This window comes from Dermacentor albipictus, chromosome 7 (assembly GCF_038994185.2).
Source record: "Dermacentor albipictus isolate Rhodes 1998 colony chromosome 7, USDA_Dalb.pri_finalv2, whole genome shotgun sequence".
In the NCBI taxonomy this organism is placed as follows: domain Eukaryota; kingdom Metazoa; phylum Arthropoda; class Arachnida; order Ixodida; family Ixodidae; genus Dermacentor; species Dermacentor albipictus.
The window spans coordinates 134,979,553-134,995,398 of NC_091827.1; the positions used below are offsets into that span (position 1 = coordinate 134,979,553).

General features: G+C 47.0%; 1 protein-coding gene and 1 pseudogene across 1 annotated transcript in view; one reads left to right on the forward strand and one right to left on the reverse strand.

The window, feature by feature from the left end:
- Window positions 1-15,846, reverse strand: part of LOC135911544 (tigger transposable element-derived protein 6-like) — a 374,082-nt pseudogene that overhangs the window by 122,196 nt on the left and 236,040 nt on the right.
- The window catches only part of LOC135911545 (1-phosphatidylinositol 4,5-bisphosphate phosphodiesterase classes I and II-like), a 590,731-nt gene that overhangs the window by 11,885 nt on the left and 563,000 nt on the right, over window positions 1-15,846 (forward strand). The gene's annotated exons all lie outside the window — the stretch shown is intronic.

A 15,846-nucleotide genomic window follows, 5' to 3' on the forward strand; every position in this document is an offset into this window, starting at 1 on the left:
ACTTTCTTGGGAAAGAGGTTAATTAAGTATAAATAGATAAATGGGTATCACAAATAGTGTTAAGTAACCTATGAATTCTAATCTCATAAAGAACTTGGAGTTCTTCATTGATGAAGTTACTTAGTATGCATAATGCTGAATTTTGGTCATGCGTCATCTATCGGCCTCACTATGAAACAGCGAGGCATTGCAAAATTTGTTGCAGCGCGAGATGTGTATGTTGCGCCAAGCCGTTTGTGCATATGCATTTGTGGCGAAATGAAAATGCATTGAGAATCTTAGTGTGTTGGTTTGCATGAAGACAATACTTCAGATTGTTTGCTCTGTTCACTGTTGATGCATGTGCCAGAGGTTCATTGTATCTGCTTCATTTTTTTTTGGGGGGGGAGGCGTTATTCTGGATGGATAAATTGTATATTTTCGTCTCATAATGGGGCTCTTAATTCTTAAGCATTAGAACAATGCAGATCTAATGCTCTGCAGAACTCTGTGTATTGTTAAGAATGGCCACCTGCAGTGCCGGATTGCCGCCCGCTTACGACTATGAGGGCAAGATACCGGGAGCTTCGCCGCCCACAGCGTGGCTAAATCGACTTTGTGACGGAATGAGCGCGGCGGGCCAACTATTGTCCCCAAACTCCCCAACGCGCTACCTGGAACGGCTCCGAGTGCTATGGGGCCCCTCTGACGCCGGCTCCGTGCATTGGAATGTGTGTGCCTTTGTGTGCGTAAACCGTCCTGCGGGAGGCGGCTAGGTTGCGTTGACGAAACGAACATTCGCCGCCTTGTATCGCCGGAGGACCGAGTGTTTAAAAACTGCTGTTGAGCGGATGTTCGACACACTTCTCTTGAGCAGTCATGCTGGACTGAGACTCTCTCTCAAGCAGTCATGTTAGACTGATGTGCTTTCTCAAACAGTCATGTTAGACTGATATACTTTCTCAAACAGTCATGTTATACCCGTGTCACACGGGCGTTTGGAAGGCCTTCCAACCGATAGTCAGTTGACTCAAAGGTCAAGTTCGAGCTGCCACACGGGCCGTTTCGAAGGCCGCCGAGTCAAAGGTCTATCGAGTCAACGGAGCACCTTACAACTCTATCGAAATCTCGATGGCCTTTGAGCAACGGAAGCGGAAACAGCGCGAACATGCCTTCTCGTTCACATTGTGCTCGTACTCACGGTTAGAAAGAACAAATCAAACCAAATGCTCTTAAAATACTATATATGATTGTTATTCATTATTCAATAAACTGTTTTCGCCACTTGACATGTGCGAACACACACCATAACGGCAGCCGCATCGAGCGGCGCACACGTTGCCGCAGTTTCGCTACTCAACAACTTAAAAACTAAATATATATGTATGGCAATGAATAAACAAATTTTTGTTAAATGTATAAACAAATATAAAAGAAATTATAGTGCTTTTAAATGGTTTTAATGTTGTTTAACTTTTCGTGACATGAAAACGAAAATAAAGATCCGCAGCGCCACACAATTTTGCGAGAAACGCCTGAACCACTCAACGGCCTATCAAAAGTGCCGTGTAGCAGCGTGACAACTCCTTTGAGTCGATAGAGTTGTGGCGTTTCAAAGGCCGTTGACTGGAAGGCCTTCCAAATGTGCCCGTGTGACACAGGTATTAGACTGATATAGATATTGTAAATAAACCCATATTCCTCGTTCTCGATGAGAAGCAGTCCTTCCCTTCATCAACGTCCTCAGCGTGGATAAGTTGGACGACGGCATGGGCCAGCTACCTTCTAATTCATGCCGGACTCCAATCTTGACAACGGATCACGAGCGATGGGATTGAGCCCCCAATCCTGACAACTGGCTGACAGCGGCGAGATGGACTTTGCGACGCGGTGCTGTGACTGCGGTGAGTGCTTGGTTCTTGCTTTGACTCTCTAGGCTTCATTTTGTGGTTGTTCTGTTTAGAACAGTAGGGAAGCTAGATTGTTGAGTGTTAGCTAGGTTGTGTTTTCCTAGCTAGATTTAGAGAGCAGGATCAAGGTAGTAAAGCAGCAATCATGGAGTTAAGGACACTGCTGAGAGACGAATTGTTGATTGTTGGTGAGGAACTTGGCCTAGATGTGCGCAAGGAAATGCTAAAATCGGAATTATTGGAGCTAATTTCCGAAAAGACCAGTGAGGAAGAAATTGAAACGGGGTTTGAACTTCTGAAAAAAAGAGAAACGGGACAGAGAACGAGAAGAATGGGACAGAGAGAGAGAGGAACGCGATAAAAATCGCGAGTTAAGAAAAATGCAACTTGAACTTGAAAGCAAACGTTTGGAGTTGTCTCAAGGAAGTGAAGGCGCTCTGGGACGATCAAGTGAGGCAGAATCGTACCGCATGGACAGGCTATTAAAGCCATTTGAGGTCGGGACCGACATAGGCTTGTTCCTAAGCAATTTTGAAAGGACTTGCGAAAAGATGAACTTCGGCCCGAGTACATGGCCACAGCGGTTGCTGTCTATGTTGCCGTGTGAGGCGGTGGAAGTAATCGCCAGACTGAGTGCTCAGGATGCATATGATTATGCAAAAGTTAAGGCTAGTCTCCTGAAGAACTACCGCCTTTCAGCCGAAGCTTTTCGGCAAAGGTTTAGGAGCACAGGCAAGAAAGATAGCGAGGGATATCCGGAGTTTGCATATAGCTTAAAGGCCAACCTAGTCGAGTGGCTTGAAAGCGCGGAAGCGTATGACAGCAGAGACATGATCATTGAATGCATGTGTCTAGAGCAGTTTTACAAAACCATCCCCCAAGCTGTGAAACTGTGGGTGCAAGACAGAGGGAATGTAAACACTGTGGAAAGGGCGGCCGAATTAGCCGAAGAGTACGCAACCCGTAGAAAGTTGAACGCCGAGGACGGAAACTTGGACGGTTGAAATGGACCGCGGAAACCATTTCCGTTCAAAAGGGGTGCGCAGACTAGACGATCGGAGCCTGTAGACAAGGCGGAAAAGCCCGCAGAAAAGAGCAGGGAGAAACTTAACGGGGAAACCGCACAAAAAGAACAGAAAAGAAAATTCGAATCTTTTAGACCAATTCGCTGTTACAAATGCCACAAACTGGGACACATAGTTGTAAACTGCGGGAAGCCTAGCGTAGTTTTCTCCTACGTGGAGGAAAAAGATGAGAATATGGAACTTTTAAGTCCATATCTTCACGACCTGCAAGTTAATGGAAAACCATGCCGAGTGCTAAGAGACAGTGCAGCCACGATGGACATTGTCCATCCGTCGTACGTGACGGTAGATGACTTCACTGGAGAAGTAGCATGGATAAAACAGGCTGTAGAAGAACACAGCGTGTGTCTGACCATGGCCAAAGTCAAAATCAAGGGACCATTCGGGGAGCTAGAGACTGAGGCTGCAGTTTCCAAATTTTTGTCACTGCAGTATCCTTACATCTTTTCGAATCGTTCGAATCAGTTACTGCGTGACAAAGGGCTCAAACTAGGAGAGGGCATAGTACAAGCATTGACCCGAGGCCAAGCTCGTAAGATCGCGGCGCTTTCGGCTGAAAATGCACAAGCTCCTCCAGCGGAAGCAGAAAAGGGGATAACTTCAATACCCGAATCCGAGATAGGCCGGAGGGACAAAAGAACAGTTGAGGACAGCCTGCCAGCTGACCAGCTCAATGAGAGTGTAGCACTAGAGTGTCAAAGTTCTAGCCTGCAGGAAGAGCAAGCTGACGCACTCACAAGCGAGACAGGGTCGTTATTATCACCGGCCTCAAAGAACTTTGATCAGCTCTTACGTGTGGATAGAGAGTCACTGGCAGCCGAGCAAAAGAATGATGAGAGCTTAGCTAAATTACATGACACAGCTAATGAAAGCATTGCTAGGCGCAACGTGACGATACATGACAGAGGAGGATTGTTGTATCCGAACTACAGAGATCGAAAGGGTAGTATTTTAGATCAGTTACTCGTACCTACTGAGTACAGGGAGGACCTTTTGAGTCATGTCATGGAAATGGGTGGTCCGGCCACCATAAACACATCAAAGGAAAGATTACTTATGGAATACTACTGGCCTGGCTGTTTCAAAGACGTAGAAAACTTTGTAAGATCATGCGACGCCTGCCAGCGTTCTGGTAAACCAGGAGAGACATGGAAAGCTCCACTGAAGGTAGTGCGCTTAATAACAGAGCCTTTCAGACGACTTGTAATAGACACGGTAGGGCCTCTTCCAAAAACAAAATCGGGCTACAGGTACTTGTTTACGATGCTGTGTCCGGCTACCAAGTTTCCAGAAGCAATCCCTTTTAAAGAGCCCAGCTCCACCGAAGTAGTAGACCCGCTTTTGACAGTGTTTGCACGAGTTGGGATTCAGGCAAATCAAAGGTCAGTATTTACGAGCGCACTAACTTCCACATTCTTGCAGAAGGCTGGAGTAAAGTTAATACACAGTTCGGTCTATCACCCTCAGTCAAACAGTATAGAGAGGTGGCATTCGGTGCTTAAGCGAGTTTTGCGTGTGCTCTGTTACTAGCACAAGGAGGACTGGGAGAACTGTCTGCCGGCAACTTTGTTCGCTTTGCGAACGGTTCCACATGAAGCGACAGGGTTCTCGCCAGCAGAACTAGTGTATGGGAGGACACTCCGTTCTCCACTAAGAATTTTAAGAGGGATGTGGGAGGAAAGAGGGGAGAGTCCAACAGTGGTTGAATACGTGCTAAATTTGCTGGAACGGCTAAGCGCAACCCAAGAACTAGTCGGAAAGAACATGGGAGTAGCTCGAAAGAACGCCAAATTCTATTACGACAAGAATGCGAGGCTTCGTACGTTTAACGCTGGAGACCAGGTAATGATCCTCAAACCTTCAAGAAAGAACAAGCTTGAAGTTCACTGGGACAGCCCCGTTAAAGTGTTGCACAAACTTTCGGATACTAACTATGCTTTGAAAATGCCCGGTCGCAGGAAGGAAGTGAGGATATATCACTGTAATTTAATGAAGCCGTATGTAGAGCGGAGCGGAGTCGTTAACTATACCATCAAAGAGCCGGATGGCACTAGTACCAAGTTTAAGGAGTATAGGGCAACCTCGAACTATGAAATCGGCCTAGAAGTAGAACACTCGGTAAGCTCACACGCTCTAAGACCCGAGCAGCTAGATGAGCTCAAAGGGGTGTTAGGGGAATATCTCGACAGATTCAGCGATCGGCCGGGTAAAACCGATCTAATAACGCATGAAATAGAGCTGACATCAACTGAACCGATAAGATCAAAGCCTTACAGGGAGTCTCCAAGACAGAGATAGATTATGGAGGCAGAGATACACCGCATGCTAGAGTTGGGAGTTATTGAGCCCGCTGAGAGCGACTACACGTCACCGCTAATACTCGTAGAAACCCCTAACAAGGACCCTCGTCCGTGTGTTGACTACAGGAAGTTAAATGCCTTCACTAGGGATCAGCTGTACCCGATACCCTACATTGAGGAACGAATTGAAAGAGTTAGCGCTGCTAAATACATTTCAACTATAGATCTCGTGCGGGGGTACTGGCAAGTTCTACTTTCAGAAACTGCCAGCCGCTATGCCGCATTCATCTCGCCTGTAGGCACATTTCGCCCTCTCGCACTCAGCTTTGGCCTGAAGAACGCGCCGTTTAGCTTCTCTAAATTAATGGATATTGTCCTAAAAGACTTGCAGGAGTTCGCCTTGCCTTATCTTGATGATGTGGCCATTTTTTCTGACAGCTGGGAACAACACGTATCGCACCTCAAACAGGTGTTCTCACGGTTGAGGGAAGCCGGCTTAACGATGAATGCGGAAAAGTGTAGGTTTGGTTGTTCGCAGGTTACTTATCTGGGCCATGTTGTCGGTCAGGGCATGAGACGGCCGGCTGAGCTGAAAATAGCTACGATTGGAGAATTTTCTCAGCCGCGCACGAAAACGGACCTTCGTTCATTTTTGGGACTTGTGGGGTACTATCAACGGTACATTCCGAATTACTCGCAATTGGGAAGTCCATTAACAGACACCCTCCGAAAGGGGGCACCGAGTAACGTACACTGGGATAAGGACAAAGAGAACGCTTTCCAAAGTTTGAAAACGCTATTGGTTTCTCGTTCTGTGCTTCGCGCGCCAGACTACGCAAAGGAATTCATAGTTCAATGCGACGCAAGCGACAGAGGTATGGGCGCGGTACTTAGTCAGGTCGGCGACGATAACGAGGAGCATCCTATCCTCTATGCCAGCCGTAAACTAAATGTAAGGGAGGAAGCCTACAGCGCTTCAGAGAAGGAATGCGCTTGTTTAGTTTGGGCCCAGAAGTTGTCGTGTTACTTGTACGGAGCGAAGTTCATCTTCGAGACCGACCACTGTCCTCTGACGTGGCTCAATCAAATGTCACACAAAAATGGCCGCTTGCTCCGATGGAGCCTCACTCTCCAAGAGTACAACTTCTCCGTTAGATATAAGAAGGGAAAGTTGCATAGCAATGCGGATGGTTTGAGCAGGCTAATTTGAATTCGGCGTTTGGGGGTCCCGCCTAAATTTTAGGGTTATTAGTGTTAATTTTTTTAAGCCAAGAAGATCTCCTCTCATTTAGCAGGATTCCCTCCATGATTGCTGAATTTGTCAGCACGAAATTGCTTCAGAATATGGCATAGCGAAATGCAGCATTTTTTTTTGTTTCTGCACTTATGTTTTTTTTGGAAGCCTAGCGGGTCTAAGGTGAGAGCCAATGTACGTTATCTCGGCGCAGAGCCGTGTTGTGGGGTTCATTTTGCAGTTGCCTGTCCTTGTTGGATGTTTTGGGGCGGTGACATCAATACACAAGTGGTCGCTGCAAGCCAAGGCATCAATCACCCCTTGACCACCAGCCATTCTCTTCCTGCCCAGCGGTTGTCAGCGCTAGACAGTCGAGATTTTTCGGGCCATGGAGGCGCTGTTAAGAATGGCCACCTGCAGTGCCGGATTGGCGCCCGCTTACTACTATGAGGGCAAGATACCGGGAGCTTCGCCGCCAACTTCTAGCCACAGTGTGGCTAAATCGACTTTGTGACGGAATGAGCGCGGCGGGCCAACTATTGTCCCCAAACTCCCCAACGCGCTACCTGGAACGGCTCCGAGTGCTATGGGGCCCCTCTGACGCCAGCTGCGTGCATTGGAATGTGTGTGCCTTTGTGTGCGTAAACCGTCCTGCGGGAGGCGGCTAGGTTGCGTTGACGAAACGAACATTCGCCGCCTTGTATCGCCGGGGGACCGTGTGTTTAAAACTGCTGTTGAGCGGATGCTCGACACACTTCTCTTGAGCAGTCATGTTGGACTGAGACTCTCTCTCAAGCAGTCATGTTAGACCGATATACTTTCTCAAACAGTCATGTTAGACTGATATAAATACTGTAAATAAACCCATATGCCTCGTTCTCGATGAGAAGCAGTCCTTCCCTTCATCAACGTCCTCAGCGTGGATAAGTTGGACGACGGCATGGGCCAGCTACCTTCTAATTCATGCCGGACTCCAATCTTGACAACGGATCACGAGCGACGGGATTGAGCCCCCAATCCTGACAGTGTGTGAAGATGTCATGAACCACTAAGGCAAAATTAAATATCGGGAAAAATGTGGTGCAGATGCCAATGAAAAGTGGGTCCTTAACCCACCATGATAAAATCAAAAATTGCAGAGCAAATAGACCTTTTGTACAGCTTTAGAGCAATGATTGCAGAAAACGTGATATGCTCAAACGAGTAAAAGCTTGCCGCAATGCCAAAGTAGGATGAGCGACATGCAGCATATTTTGGCATTGAACATGTCTTGTAACCACTATTTTTATTGTAAGCCTCGCTGTCACACCTTTCCCTCCGACACTCCCTTTACTTTAACATGGCACTGTCTTTCCATCGGTGTCATGATAATGATGGTAACGGCAGCAGTAAGGCTGGTTAATGCTTGCCGCTTTGATTCCTGTGATTTTAGTGGTAAAGAATATGTCGCGTGCATACACCTGTGCTGCAAAATTTAACACGTGATTTTTTGGAGAGCTAATTTGTGCTGAGACATTTCAAAGATGTGCGTCATTGTGACCTAATAACTAGAGCATTGGTGAGGTTGAAGACTGGGTGTATTGGTGTAGAAGCTTGAAGAAGAATTGCACAACAATTCGACGCGACACAAGGAAGAGAAATACACACAGCAGAACGCTCTGCTGTGTGTGTTACTTTTCTTTGTGTGCCGTCGAATTGTTGTGCAATTCCAACTTCAAATAGAGCATTGGGCTTCTTTGGTGCAGGACCGAGGAAGTGTGAGCTATTTGACAACATGCCAGTGCCTTGCCACACAATTATGGAAGTCTGAAGGTTTGCAAACAAAGTTTTACTTTCAAATCCACCTGCTCATGTAATACAAGCACTGATTGAAAGAACCGTCATACAAAAATTATGGTAAAATCAATGGCTTGTGAAAAGTGCAATTTGTATATTGACACTGTTGACATAATAGGTTCCATACAGGCCTCAAAATTGTACTGGACAGAGCAGTTTGTTTCCTATATGAAGCACAACCTCCCATTACATGCTGTGCAGATAACCAAGCTCAGTTTGTTTTGACGTGGTACACAACATTCACTGTAATCTGTTTTTGATTCTAAAGATCGAAGTGCCAAACACCACCTCTTTTTCAAGGACGTCGTGGGAATATTTGGCGAGACCTTTTTACAGCCCCTCATAATGGAAGTGTGGCCAGCCAGCTTTGCTTGGATGCCTTTATAGATTTCTGCTCCTGATCATTGTGTGCTATCAAGTTGCAGAAGTCTATGCAACTGGTGCAAGGCATTACGTGACTCTATAGTCAGATACAACTTTAGGAGGCCACGGAATCTGCAGTTCAAAGGCAGGTGAACACTAGCCTGCACAAATGGGCACGCACTCTAGACTGACGTCGTGCCGCCAGTCGTTGGAGAGGGACTATTTCTTTAGACGTGGAGGCAATCGGCTGCTGCGCTTTGGTCATATGGGCGGGGCCTCTCCTGTCTTCTGTAGTTGTACCCGACTGTAAAGGTGCTGCTTTTCATACAACACAAAATGACAAAGTGTACAATTATTTGGCCTATGAAATGGATACATCAGAAGTGTGCTATGCAAGGGCTTAAGATGTGCGAAAGTTACTACATGCAATTATATGACAATGTTAAAGAATATGTGGTATCAAACATGCATGTAATCGCACATTTGATTTGGGATGTGTTGCAGTCATATGCACAGTCTATAGGTGATAGCATTATTAAGCTCCTGCTGTATCCTGTCTTCATTGTGAATTACATACACCGTTCATCTTGTGGCTAATCAACACGCACTGTATTCTTGCACATAGAAAGAACAAACAGCACAATGCCGTGTATGCTGCATTAGTGTATTTTTTATTTACGTGGTCCAAGAGTGGCACAGATTGTATTACGTTATTGCCTATGTTGAAGAGACACCAAGTGCATGTTACAAGGGTCCTAATATGCACAGCACAATGTTTACTGCAATAATTTTATTCATGTTCTTGAATAATAAACAAAATATTAAACTGAAAGCTCCTTTATAAGGTGTGTTCTGGGGGCTCGACTGGTGAGCTGTGAGGTCACCGATACTACTGTTGCGGAGCAGCCCTCTGGACCTCTGTCACACTCTCAAGAGCACGTGCCTAGCGCTCGCCTACTGCCACCAGGTGGTTGAGTGCCTCCAGCAGCAGAATGTTTTGCTGCAAAAAAAAAAAAGTGGGATTGGAATGAATCAACCGCATACAAACCATTATTTACAAAGAAAAATGCTCGTTGCTCTATTAGTACTAAGTGCCCTTAACTGTGGAAGCCTTTAGTGTAGTATGCATAATAAAACAATGTGTCGGGACAACATTGCTTCATTTTTCATAACTGGGGTTTTCTTTTTCAGAGCCAATTGTCATGTTAATTAGTGTGCCAGCAGCAGAGGTGTCCCCGCACCTTCACGAGTCTACTGTCAGCACCACAAACCTATTTTTGTTCACTGCAAAACAAATGCCTCACCCTACAATCCCGTCTTATATGAGCTGATTGCATCCTATGCCTACAAACATATTTTTGTCCCATTACGCAATTTTCTACAATCTTCGACTGTAGTTCTCTCTCCTTGACATCCATTCTGTCACGCTTATGTAATCACCTGTTATGAATTGCCAACAAGTGATTGAATACGTGCATGACCTGCCTGCCGATTCCATTTTTTTTCTTAATCTCAACTAGCATATCAGTTGCCACGGTTTACAACGCCACTGTCTTCCTGCCCTAATGCTATCTCCAACAATTTTTGTTACTTCGCTTTCTGCCCAGTCCTTGACATTTCAAGTTTCTGTGTTAACATCCAGGTTTATGTCCCATATTGCATAACCGGTAGAATGTAATCATTCTAAACTTTTTTCAAGGATATCGGTAACGTGGCGATCATGATTCGGTAATGCCTTCCATGTGCTGTTCAACCCATGAAATTTTTGTATAAGTTTCCTGCTTTACATAAGTACCTGCTGTTGATATTTCACCTGGATAAATATACTCTTCCATAAATTCTGCGGGCTTAATGTCACTCATGAATTTCTGTTATCTCACCAAGTTAGTGAAGGTTACCTTAATCTTTTCCATATTTTCGCGGGCCCACTTGCATGTTAAAGCACGAATACTCATTGGTTCTCAATGCCTTCTTTAAACTGCTGGACATTCAGTTCGTTACTACGAAAGTGACTTAATCCGTGCACTCTTATTATGCTAAATATGAAACAGCAGAAATATACTTATCTGCAGTTTGTCGATGTCTCCATCACTGTGTTGGTAGCGAGATCCATCGTCGGTACCACCTCCTTGTCGAATCGTAGCTATATAGGCTGACTTCCTTTTGCACACACTATGTAATGTTCGTGACGCTTGCAGTCACGCAAAGTGGATGAACTCAGCGCACTCACAGAAGCAGCACCGGACAAGCTGTTTCTTCAGCATTGCGCCGTGAACAGTAGGGGCGCGTTGCGATCTGTAAAATCGCCGAAGCTAGTCTTACGGGGTGTACGGAAAGATTGCTCACGGAGGAACAGAACTATCCAAGAAATAGTGGTCATAGTCGAGCCTGATCACTACGTCGCGCACTGCAAGCTCGTTGTACGAGTTTGTTTACTCTGGGACTCTTCGATGTTTAGCCGCTGTAGGAATTGAGGAGGGCTTTGAGATGAAAAACTTGGTTTATTTACATTATTTACAGTGAGACGACCAAGACATTAACAGTCATAAAAGTCATTACGGGCCGCCAGCAACTCGGACGCTGCGGCCCGTGCCAAGAAGCTCGAAAGAAATCAAAGCAAAGAATGCTCTAGGAATGCTCTCTTGCTGCTCCCGGTCTGCGTCTTTTAAGCCCTTTGGTGTCTCGAAGACACGTCACGTTCGGCCAATGGGAGAGCGCGCTCAGGTGACGCCATTTTCGGCCAATCGGCGAGGGCTTACTTCTCCCTGCGGTCTTGCCTTGCTGACTTGCAATGCGCCGTCACAATAGATGGATGGGGGCGACGACGCCAGGTTTTCACGGTGCATTACAGCCGTCTTGCTTCGGGGCCCACTTTACCCGCAACAGTTCCAGGCTCTCGCTTCACTTTCGGGAAGAGTGAAGCAGTGAATAGCTCCACCTGCGGCACACGAAGTAGGGGCCGCCAACTTGTTTGCACGTGCCGCGCCTCAGGAATGTGGTATCCGTGCTTCTGCTCTCCTTAATCAGCTGTGGTGCGATTCGATATGGTCTGGGGAACTCGAAGTAGGCTCAGGAAACGGTCCCGTATCTAACAGCTCGTCCTCGCTCCGGAAGTTCTGAATGGCCGGTGAACTGAATTCGCTGGCCATGAGGGACGCAGAAAGAACCTGCAGGCTACTGGTGTTGAGCCTCGTTTGACGAACTTCGGGATCCTGGGCCCTGGAGAACGTACGTCAAACAAACAAAACAACATAGCGCTGCACCTCGTGTAAGCGCAGGCTCTTCACCCCTGACTCGCCAGGCTATTACTGAGTCAAAATGAACCCTGATCTTTTATTTCCCCAATTTTGACGAAGCAGTTCCAACCACCTTTCCAAACCGCTATCCATTTCTCCCCGAATGCCGACAAGGTCAGAGTGACATGGTTGTCGCAAAACAAAAGGTCGTCGTCGTTGCAATGAAAACAGCCGAACATAACTTAAGTGGCCTAACTACACGAACAGCATGTTTCCAACCCTAACGCGGTGGCGTACTTATCTCACGTATTGTTGCCACTGAACAGTCTGGCCATCTTCACAAGTACGTAATCACAAGCGCGCTAGCCTTGTGGTCACTAATCAGAATGCGTACTTGCGTCGTAGACAAACGTTATATTATGCTTACTTACGTTTCTTCCTTTAGTCCCTACAGGACACGTAGCCTAAACGAACAATTAAACTTGCGGGACTTAGCACTCCGCAGAACCCTTAAAATAATGCGTCTTCTAATAACTAGTTCCAGGCACGCTAACCAGAGAAGTCAGAATACAGCTCCCTTCAACACACACGAGCAACCCAGTCAAAAATCTGCTTCCTTCCGTCCGCACAGGACACGCGCTAGTGGAACTAAGAACGCTTCTCAGTGCAGATCATGCACTCACTGAAAACCTACGCGGTTAAACTTAGAAAATAAAAAAAACGCATAAAAAAGGTTAACTAATACACACGCGCGTTACGATAGGCCTCTCACCGATAACCTTGACCCTCAGGTTACTCACAAAAAAGAAAGCCTATCTACTTATAATGAACACCTCGCGATACTACATGCCTACAAAGAAACGCGTTTTTCAAATCTCGAGCTTCTCAGACAAAACATAAACAGAGCTCACACCTTACATATTGAAAGAAGCTTAAATCGCGAAAATTATCCGAGTGCTCAAAAATAAAACAAAACAAGGTGCGTTACTTCCACGGAAGCTCTCTTGGCCTCCCGTTCCATATGCTTACGAGTGACTCATACTTTGAGCCGTACCCGACGTGGTCGTGGTTTGAAAGCTACTCTGGCTATCCAGGAACAAGGAGAGGGGAGCTGACCCACTATCAGCTCCCCCAAGACGTTACAGTGCCCAGCCAATTTGCGTCCTGGCGCCCCGCTTTCATCCAGAACAAGAGCCGTCCTGCTGAAATGAGGCGCAACGCGGGCTCCCTCAGAAGCCGACCGTATGCGCTTGCATCCGGCTGCCGGCCCAGACGGCGCACGAACGCCTTGCGGCAATCGCGAACAAAAGCCCGCCATACGAACCAGCCATTTCGTTCGCTTCTCTACGGCCAGTTACGGACAACAGGACCTCAAGTTAAAAAGAAGCTGAAACCAAAATAAATGTGACTATATCATTAATTTGCACTCAAATACAATGTCGCCTGAAAGTGGAGCGCCGACTTGGTGACACCTGCAACTCGGAGAGCGCGCCAAAGCACCGAGGCTACCACCCAAACCCGCCGGTGACGGGCGCTTTCCGCAAGCAACACTGCGCATCGCATAGGCGGACGTCGCCAGGTGGAATAAATTTACCCAAACTATACTTCAGCACTTATGCCCTGGTACAAATTTGGAGAGATACATACTTTTCTGTTGTACAACGTGCCTTACGCTAATAAATTTATTATTAACCTCGAACACAGACTAGAAACCTAATTTTGCATTGAAGCACAGTCTTGAAGAAGCAAGTCAGCTTGAGCGTCTGTGAAACGCGGAAGCCGACTTGGGCGTCTTGAAGTCTGCTTCTTGCTTCGGGCCGACTTCGTCAAGTCAAGCCCAAGCACGATCAAAGTTATACCCCTGTCAAGTGGACTTACGTTAAGTGCACTTACGGCGAGTGTGCTCGGTTTTTGAGTGCACTTTCCCAAATCTTAACGTCGCAGCGGAGTGTACTCTCAGATGAGTGCACTCAAGTTCACGTTCACGGAACGCACTTAGCTGGCCGAGTGCGTAGCCTCGCCGCCAACGGTTTGAAGGAGTGCCTAGCCTCGCCGCCAACGCTTTCAACGACGCAAAATGTAATGCATAGAAAAAGAACACAGAAGTTCATTTCACTTAGTGAACAGCTTTTAACAATATAATTTGTGTTTAGCGAGAAGCGAAACAGCACAATAAAGAAACGAATTTACCATGTACGGAACTAACGGCGCCAGAATGATGCGGCACTGCGGCGCTGCCATGTTCATTCAGTCCGTGTTTATTTTGGCGTGAAAGCGTGCTGACCATGCCGGTCGTGCTTGGAGCCGTATGCGTGGCATTTTGCAGTGTAGCTAAATATCGAACTCGCCGTCTTTGCTCATACATACTCGCTCATATTGTGTTCTAGCAGGATCAACTGCCGCCCCTCCGCACGCCGCCATGTTGTTTTGGATTTGCTAGGCATTCGTCTTGGCCAGCATTGACTTGCAACAGATTTATAATAAAAACGTCTTCGTTTTTATGCGAAGCATATTACGAGAGCTCAACCCAGCTCCTCAGGCGCGGCGGTGTCGCCTTCAATACCACGTGACACCGTGACGTCACCACAGAGGAGAAACGAGGCTCCAACTCGCGCCGTCGCTCGGGGCGTCGCCCCCCGCATCGGACGCGGTGAGCGTCGAGCAACGCAGCGTTCGGCGCGACAACGATTTATTCATGAAGTGCAACGCCGCAGACACCGACACCGACGACACCGGCTTTTCTGCGACACGAGCTCCTTAACGCTGTCGCGTTAAAATAAAGGCTAGTATGCTTCGCATCCTGGGCGTAACCTTAGCTAAGCCACAGCCATTTTTTTTGTTGAGACAAATAGATGAAGTTTGTTTTTATATATAATTCTACATAAACAATCGCTTTCTAGCCGCTTTCTCTTGTTAATTTACATCTTTAAAAACGTGCTCTTAGTCTGTCGCCATTTTTTTTTTTTTACTGGGAGTGCACTCTGTTTTCCCGTTAAGAAGCGCGTTGCCTAAAGTGTGACTCAAGGTCCCGAAGTTCACTCCCAGTAAGTGCGCTTAACTTGCCTGCTTGACAGGGGTATTAGATCTCAGCACTCGGGGGTTACGTACTTGCGAGGTGCGGCAGCGCCACGCGCAGTTGTTTAAAGTCGGCTTTCCGGCAACAACACATTTTGCGTGGCAAAGCCCCCTTTCGCGGCGTCGTAGCGCAGTGGTTGCGCTCGCCTTGTGCTTCACACGATCTCGTGAGAGTGCCGGAGCTACGCGAGACGAAGCTGGATTGTTTTTCGACAGCTGCGCATGCGCAGTTAAGGCCTGTTTGAGTTGCCAACGCAACCGAACGCGTGGCGCTTACTGATGCTCGCACGCGACGACGTGATCAGCTTCTGTCTGCACTGCGTACAACAGATGAAATACACGATTGAACTACGAATTACTGGGGAGGGCGCTGGTGTGAAGCAAAATAACAGCTGGGCGAAGAGACAAACAAGGACGAGCGTTACGTTGGTTTCCAGTTTCTAAATAGCGCTGAAGCGAGCTTCGCAATGTAAACAATGAAACTGTTGTGAACTTGACTAGCTTTGTAAACAATGTGACTTAATGTGCAAGAGCTGCAAAAGCCAATAGGAGCCGCTACCTAACGGTATTTTAGAAAGCAGCGGACTACGCGCACCGACATTTTTCAAGTTGTGGCAGTCAACGTTAGGAGCCAAGTGACTGGCTTGTGACATCGCTTTCACTGTGTTCGCCAAAGTCATCAACTATGCAAGCAGTTCTTCACAACAGCCGCTGTTCTAATTACCACGCCGCGCTAGTCAACCGTAGCAGACGAACAGGTCATGAGAGCGACACCAACGGCTGTTAGATGCGGTTTCTCGGTCAAGTTCTCCGTTTGCAAATGTGGTG